This window comes from Arachis stenosperma, chromosome 5 (genome assembly GCF_014773155.1).
Source record: "Arachis stenosperma cultivar V10309 chromosome 5, arast.V10309.gnm1.PFL2, whole genome shotgun sequence".
NCBI classification, from domain to species: Eukaryota; Viridiplantae; Streptophyta; class Magnoliopsida; order Fabales; family Fabaceae; genus Arachis; species Arachis stenosperma.
In genome coordinates, this window is record NC_080381.1 from 11978039 (window position 1) to 11987263 (window position 9225).

Genomic DNA, 9225 nt, shown 5'->3' on the forward strand with positions numbered 1-9225 from the left:
TGAGAATGATCTCCTCTGCCAAGACACCATGTGAGTTTCATACTACTAACTTAATCAGAGTGCAGATGCTGCAATTTTGTCGCCGGCGTAGAGTTGAGGCACAAATTATGGCCCTGATTTCACGCTCCTTGCAGCGTCTGCTGCCCTCCTCTTTCCGATTTACATGCTCATAATTCTAGCTCTTCGAAGTCGTGTTGTTTTGCGTGAAGTTGTGTTGTGATTTTTGTTAGGACTGGTCAAAATCTATTTATTTGAAAATAAATAGATATAGCATTGTCATGTAATTGAGAAATTTAGGTTCAGTGTATTAGTTTTCATGTGTAGTATTTATTAATAATGAGATAGATGTTTATGATAGTGAGATTTTTGTTATTCAAATGGCTAATGAGTTAGAATTTTGTTGTGAAAATATGTTTTATCTATTTTGCTCAAATAGCAACTATATAAACTAATTAGGCAGTCACAAAAGACTTGGCAATCATAGTGTTAGTCTGGGTGGTATTATACCCTGGAAAATGTAGGCTATGTAATATTATCATTTAAAATTAGGGTTAATAGTCAAATTCGTCCCTAAAAGATCATTCATTCTTTAAATTAGTCTTCAAATAATTTTAGTCATATTAGTCCTTGAAAGATAAAACGTAAGTTAAATTGGTCCTTCTGTTAGTTGGATGATGACGTGTCACATTAAGTACCACGTGGCATGATGACATGGCAGGTTAATGCCATGTGTCAAAAGATGATTGGATGACATGTCAGATTAGTAACACCTAGCACACCATGTTCACTTGATATGTAAAAAAGTTATTTATAATCAAAATAGTCTTTAAAAGTCTAGACGTAAGTCATTTTAATCCTTAAAATTTTAAAAATTAATCAAATTAGTTCTTATATAATTTTTTTTATTTTTTTCATAATATTAAATTTAAAATATTTTTTTGATACTACTAATGTTAATAGAAATGTAATTGACAAACAAAAATTAGTAATTGTATCTTTTCTTCTTAAATTTTTTTTCAATAGAACTATCTCTCTCCTTTAATTCTTCTCAAAATTCCTCTTATTTTTTTCTATTCTAAAACATTTTTCTTACATTATTATATTTTGCTAGAATATATATATTTTGTTAACCTAAACAAAAGTATATGCTCAAAATCAAAATTTATGTATGTTAACCTAAACAAAGTTATACTACTATTTTTTTTTGCTACATCTCTTTTTTTTCATTGCAGTATTACTTATATATAAGAGCCAATGTAGTGATGAGTCAAAATTCAAGAAGATCCACAGATTTTACTTTAATTTCAAATACAAAATATTACAAATTTGTTGCTTAATTATTATTATTATTATTATTATTATTATTATTATTATTATTATTATTATTATTATTATTATTATTATGGTAAACAAATTGCTTCTTAAATGTAATACGCATAAAGATCATAATAAAATTTTGTGTGTTTTATATGTTTGAGATAGATTATATAAATTTTTTAATTTCACAAATCAATGAGATAAAATGAAATAGAAAATATTATACCTATGCATAGCACAGGCTACTCTACACTAGTACATTATATAAATAGATATGTTTCGTATTAAAATAAAATTTCTTTTGTTTTAAATGAAATATTTAAAAAAATATATTAGAATATTAAAATAAATATAGTAATTATTTTAAATATTTTAGATTTTATTAAATAAATATAGTAATTATTTTAAAAAAAAATTATATTAGAATATTAAGATTCCAAAAGTGATTGAACAAATCAGTTTTTCAATTATTGAGTTTTATCATATAAATTAAACAATAATAAAAATTATAATTTTAAAATATTTAAAAGATTTAAATTTTAAAATAATTACTATATTATTTAGTGAAATTTAAAATATTAAATTTTTAAATATATAATCAACAATAATTGATAAATTTATTTAAATAAAAAATCACTGTAAAAAGATTACAATTTAAAAATGTAAAATTTTAAAATAATGAGAAAATAACTTTATAAAAATTTAATTATTTTATGTAAAGAGAATTTTATTTATTAAGATTTAAAAAATAATATTAAAATTAGTAGTATCAAAAAAATATTTTAAATTTAATATTATGAAAAAAATAAAAAAATTATATAAGAACTAATTTGATTAATTTTTAAAATTCTAAGATGAAAATGACTTACGTCTAGACTTTCAGGGACTATTTTGATTATAAATAATTTTTTTACATATCAAGTGACATGTGGCGTGCTACGTGTCACTGACCTGACACGTCATCCAATCATCTTGTGACATGTGGCATTAACTTGTCACGTAGTACTTAATGTGACACATCATCATTCAACTGACAGAAGGACCAATTTGACTTATGTTTTATCTTTCAGGGACTAATATGACTAAAAAAATCATTTGAAAACTAATTTAAAGAATGAGTGATCTTTCAGAAATGAATTTGACTATTAACCCTTTAAAATTGGTTGTAGTTGTTAGAGTATATAGTGTGTACAATAATAGTAAATTTTTTTTCGCATTAGGATTTGATGGTATGTTCATGTTTATTGGTTAGGAGAGCTAAAGAAACAACGATTCATGTATTAATGAGTGTTTGAGTAATGATTTAAGACAATGGTATTAAGAGCAACTCCAACAGTGGAGTGCCAATACTACTTTTTTCGACAGGGAGAGTTTCTAACCATTGGAGGAAAGGTGAAGAAGGTCCCACACGATTCTCAAGAGGGATGAGGCCCAATAAAAAGGAACTTTGGGTGGCCAATAATAACTTGCCAAATGGCAAGTTATTATTTAAATAAATAATTATATAAAATTTTAATTAATTATATTAAATAATTATATTATAATAAATAATTATATTAAATAATTAAATAATATTTAATTTAGTAATAATTATAATAATTAATTATATTAAATAATTATATTTTTATTTAATTAATAATTTAAATTAATTATTTAAATAATAATTAAATTATAATTAATTTATTAATGATTTTAATAATTATTTAAATTAAATAATTAAATTTTTATTTAATTAATAATTTATATTAATTATTTATATCATAATTAATATTAAATATTATTTATATTATTATATTAAATTATAATTAATTAAATTTACTTACATTAAAAAATAAATAAAGAAATGCCCAACTTCAAAATAGACAATAACATAGACAATTGAAAGAAGATTTAATTAAATACATATGACAATTTCATAATGCTTGTCATCAATTATAAAGTTTAATTATATTTTTCTTTGTATTAAGTAATTTTACAAATTAATGTAATCTCGAATTATATATCGTGTATTATTGTTATATATGAATTTTTATTTAATATTAATATATTTTAATAGTAAATTATTTTTAAATTTATAAATTTAAATAATATTATTAAAAAAATTAATTACATTAATTTTAAGTATTTTAATTAATTAATTAAGTGGGACCACAACAGGGACTAAAGTTAGTTCCTTCTAATGGAGAAGAGAGAGATGCTTTGAGTTTCTATTTACTGTTTATGATGCAAAAGCTGATGTGCAGTTACTTTTTATGACAGGTGAGTCATAAATAAGAATTGAGATGAGTTCCCTACTGGAGATGGTCTAAGTATTAGCGACAGATTACGATCGATTAGTTAGGTTAATGATTAAATGTTTTGTTTATAAATTGATGTGAGTATGGTTAGTGATTAAGGATGTAGGATTTATTTTATTTTTCTTTTCTTAAAACTATTGAATTTTCTACTACTACTTTTTTCAAAAGTTATGCTTCTCCCATTACATGAGTATGTAGTTAGAATTATTTAAAAAGAAAGCTCAAACATCTTATCAAGAGCCTGTAACACCAAAATCAAAGTCCACCACCATTCAAAAAAAAATAAAAAAACACACAAAAGACTATTATTAAATTAATTTTTTCACTGCATTTGCATTAGCATTAGCATTAGCATTAGCATTAGAATGACTAAATTTGAATGATCTACATAAATAGAGTTTATTATTGTCACTCACTGCAAAATAAGTACTCTGAAATTTTGGATCTCGCTTTTGTATATACTGTCACCACATGTAATGAAATTTTAAAGAAAATAATGAAATCAAGACACACATCCACTATAAGATGAAGACACAATTATTCAGTAGATGTTAAAAATTTTACCTTTAAGTACCATAAAATCTCCTTTTTAATTTTCTTTCTTAGCATGTGAGTTTTTATTTTTCATTTTTATTTCTAACAAAACCTTTATATTTTCTGTCATAATATTTTAATCTGACCGTCATTTTTAAAATTTCATTCACTTATAAATTTTGAAGTCAATGGTCTAAGTGTACAATTGACTATTGAGTTACAAAATGAACATCATAAATACTATCAAGAATAACCGTAGTAGGGATAATAAACATCTCAGATCATGAAATCATTCATCTCAAAAATTTAAATTGATTCTGGGTTCACCAAGAATCAAACTCTTGATATTTTGAATCTAAAATTCTAATATTATGTCATGATACTACTCATCCCAAAAGTTTCAGCTGATGGAAAAAAATAACACTAATAATTATATCTCTAATACTCCTTAAACCTCCATTGTACACATTGTACAAATATTCTATTGGCTCTCTGTACTTTCTCTTAAGAATAACTCATTGGAAAATTATCAGATGTTCCGTTGTCCTTTATCGGAACACTGATGTTCTTTGTACGAATAGATAACCCATATTTTTTTGTCTTCTAGTTAATAAGTGAATGACGATATTAACCCTTGATAAAGAAGTGTTTTTCCAAAAATGACAAGCTTAAAAAGAAAGATATTGGCTTGAGGTGAAAAATTTTCAGTGCTAGTATTTAAGTTGGTGCCAGAGCTCAACTGTACTTGCAATCCCACTAAGGAGATGCTTATTTTTTGGTACATCTTTGGTGGTCCAGTGGTGCCAAATTGGAGAATATTGAGCCTGAAGCAAACACTCTGTGTTTGGAAAGAGAGGAAAGGTGGTGGTGGTGGTGGTGTGGTGGTAGGAGAGAAAGGGATGGAGGAGTGCTACAGCAGGTGTTGTGGAAGTGGAAGAGGTTGCGGTGGTAGTGAGGTGTTTCGATATGACAGACATTAGTTCCTTTGGAAAAGCTAATCATTTCATTGACTTGGTGCTGTTGTTTTTATCATCTTCTTCATTGATAGTGGCCATGTTTTTGGTGAATCAATGAAATTTTTAACAGGGGAACAGTGTCTTAGCTATGTTGTGCTAATAACCGTGCAATATTGAGCATGATCTTACCTTACTATTTTTTTTTCTGTACTCTCTATATCAATCACGTTCAACCTTCAATTTCAATATAGTAAAAAATATATAATTTGACTTGCACAATTTGAATAGTAAATAAAGTTGAGTGTAAATTATTATTTTTTAATATATATCTAACTTGATTTTATCCAACAATTAATCAAGCTATGGTCATTTTTCATAATTTTCCACTTTTTCTTTGATTTAGGCATTGGTTTTGGTTTGAAAAGGAGGGTTTGATAAAGTTTGTTGGAGTTAAAAATAGCATTAAGCTTATTTAAAATTGTCGAGAACCACCTATTTATTTTACAACTCTTTTGGTTTCTTTGCAATTTTATGATAATACAAATTTAATTTCTAGAGTCACTGTTTATTAGAGTTTTTTTTTCCAAACTTAATGCCCATTAATTATAATTATTAGGAGTTAGAACAAACCAGATTCTTTCCCCCTTTAATTATTTTTTGCATGTTTTTTTTAATTGTCTTATTAACATTTTCCAAGGAAAATAAAATTGGCAATGGGAGAAGGAATATATGCAGATGAACCGATGAACCGAGGCAGCCAATGTTAAAAGGGATGAATTGGTGGAGAGGGCAAGCTTTAGCCACTACTTAACCGGTTGCACATGTACTGAGCAACTACTTAACCGGTTGCACATCCTTCATGAACTTTCTGTGTTTCAAGTCCACTGAAAGAAGCATTCCATGTATCCAGACCGTTTAAATAATTTAAATTATATCTTCATAGTTAAAATGGATGGAACATCAATGTTCCGCTAAAGTACAGCGGAACACCTGAACCGCTTCCTAACTCATTACTAGCAGTCCATCCTACACCTGACACTACTACAAATTCCCCAATTCCATTACAACAAAGTACTGGACAATGTGTATTTCTTGGACTTCCAGCTCCTATTTCTCATAGATTTTTGTCACCTTCCTCAATGGCACCATTTCTCACTTCCACATGGAACTTCTGAACCTTTTGAATTGGTAGCTTCAATTTTTCTATTATCTTGAGTAGTTAAGCCTTGTTAGTTGTAAGATAACTGTAGCTCCATTTCTTTGGCTTCTATTTCCTTTAATACGGGCGCAAGGTCACCTTTGATCTCCTCCTCTTTCTCTTCGTCTCCCATAAAATTGATTTAGAAGTTTCGAAATTGACACGCAATGAAAACACAACCCCTTCCTTTGTCTCTCAGCTCATTATTCATTTGAAAGCTTTCTTACTCCGATAGGCTCATTACCCATTGACCTGTGATGGCTGGTTTCTGCAGTTTAGTGGGTTGTTATGGCTCCATTACTTGTTGTTTGAACATTATTGACTTAGAATTCAAAATTTAGTCTTGATCCACCTCCTTGAAATCCTCTCGAACTTTGCCTAACCTAGTTTGAGTCTCGATTGAATGACGATGACCTTCGAAAATTTAAATCTATCCTTCTTCCTCCCCCCACTATCACGCCAAGCCATGTTCCTATTCTCGATTGAGAGTGATCGAGTCATCATTTCTTGCAAGCATTCAAAATTAGAAACTAGCATTTTTGCCTCTTTCTTTAGCCCATTCATGAAGATACACATCAGTGTATCTATTCCCAAATTTCATTGGGTTCCCTGCTGCTAACTTGAACTCCCGACGGTATTCAGACACAGTTCCATTTTGTCAAACCAAGTTAAGGCTTCTCCTTCTAGTGCTATTAGGACGATATTAAGCTTCTCCGTAATGGCAACTTGAATGACACGAAAACACCGCTCGATCTTTTATCAACTACCCCACTCACATCATTAGCTGAAAATTTTGGAACATCAATTTTTCGGTTTGCCTCATATCCACGAGGTGTTGAAATCATGTTCTCTTTTATGCTCACTTGTCGTACACTCTAGGTTCATTCATTGTTGTGTTTTGTTCCTGATTTTGATGCTCAATTGGCCCTTGGTTTAACGTTGAAAGGCAATTCTTATTATGTGTATCGGCAGCATGTGCTGGTGGAACATCTTTTGCATTTGCCTCATCATTTTCTGATTGGATTCAATTAGTTTTGCCTTGAATTCTGCTCTGAGTTCTGCAATCTGTCTCTCTATCGCATCCATTCCGGTTTTCTTGGCTTTAAGGACAGATGTTGTAGATACCATCCACAGAGCTCCCTAAATTAAGCTCTGATATACATTCAAGAAAAATGGGTTTCCATTTTTCAGCTAAGCAAGCAATTTCAAAATCCACAGAAGTCCCAACCATCTTGTAGTGTATGTCGGAGAGAATAAAAAATGTTTTGTGATCCCCATTTCATATTTGAACCAACATTTATTCCGAGAGTTGTTGAGTGAAGTTGAGGAAGAGTTTGGACATGATCATCCCATAGGAGGTCTCATAATTCCTTGCAGTGAACATGTATTCCACCAACTCACATCTCCCTTGAGTTGAGATTGATGAAAATCTCATTCTCTGATACTAATTAACATAGATTAGCATACATCATGTTATAATAGATTAGTATAGAGAATAGGAATGACAAATTCAATGTGTGTACTATTTTTTTTATTTTTTTTTTTTGTATAAACAAATTGACAATGAATTCAATCACTCAATTGTTTTTTGTTTATCTATCACGTCTTTCAATTCTCGAAACAATTAGCAGCCTATATATGCACATTTACTTGCATGAGAAAAATCAGATTTGGCTGTTCTAATAAATTTCAAGCATGAGCAGAACACATCAAAGAAAAGAAAACTCTATTTCGGAAACAAGTGATCCTTCACCATTTCAACTTCATATAGCCAAATATACCATCAAACTTTAATATTTTAGAGAAAAAAAATAGCAGATGACACCATTCACAACATAAGCGTCAAGCATACCATCTTATCCAATAAACATACCGGATTTTATCGAGTCATAGGGACTAAGATCTTTCATCACAATTCAATTTCATAAGGCCACATATATCATTACATTTCAAATTTGTTGGATAGAAAAATTCAGCTATATCATACATCACCACAATTTGATTTTGCAAAGTAATATAAGTCAAACATATTACTCTTCCACACATTTTATTCTTCTAGGCTCACAAGAATAATGAACATTATCCCACAATTCTACTATCAACCAATCATTACACAGCTTTTTTCAAAGGACAAAATTTTAATTCGATCCAATAGTAAGTGAACAAAAAAAAAATTTCATTACAAAAGAATTGAAATGAATCTGCAACTAAGTTGTCAAGCTATAAAAGTCCATCACAAATTGATAATGAACTCAATCACTTAATTATTTTCTGTTTATATATAACATCTTTCAATTCTTGAGCAGCAGCTTATATATGCAAAGTTACTTGTAGTGAGAAAAGCCAGATTTCACTGTTTAATGTTCTAATAAATCTCAAAACATGAACAATAACACATCAGAGAATGAAAACTCTATTTTGTAGTGAAGAGATCACTCACCACATTTCAACCACATTGGAGCCAAAAGATCCTTCACCATATTTCAGCATCACAAGGTCAATTATACCATCAAACTTTAATATTCATGGGTCAAAAAAGCCAAATAACATCATTTTGCAACATAAGGGTCAAGCATATCATCATATCCGGTTTTTTTGGGTCATAGCACAATTCAATTTCGCAGGGCCACACATCATTTTATCCGATTTTATTGGGTCACAGGGACTAAGATCCTTCATCACAATCCATAAGGCCACATATGTCATTACATTTCAATATGATTGGACAGAAAAAGCCAACTAAATAACCCTTCCACACTTTTCAGTTTCCTCATAAGCATCATGAACATTATCGAACAATTTTACCATCAACAAATCATTACACAACTTTTTCATGGGACAAAATCTTATTTGATCCACATAGCAAAAAAAATTCATCACAAAAGAATTGAAACAATTCTGCAACTGAGTTTGTCATGCTATA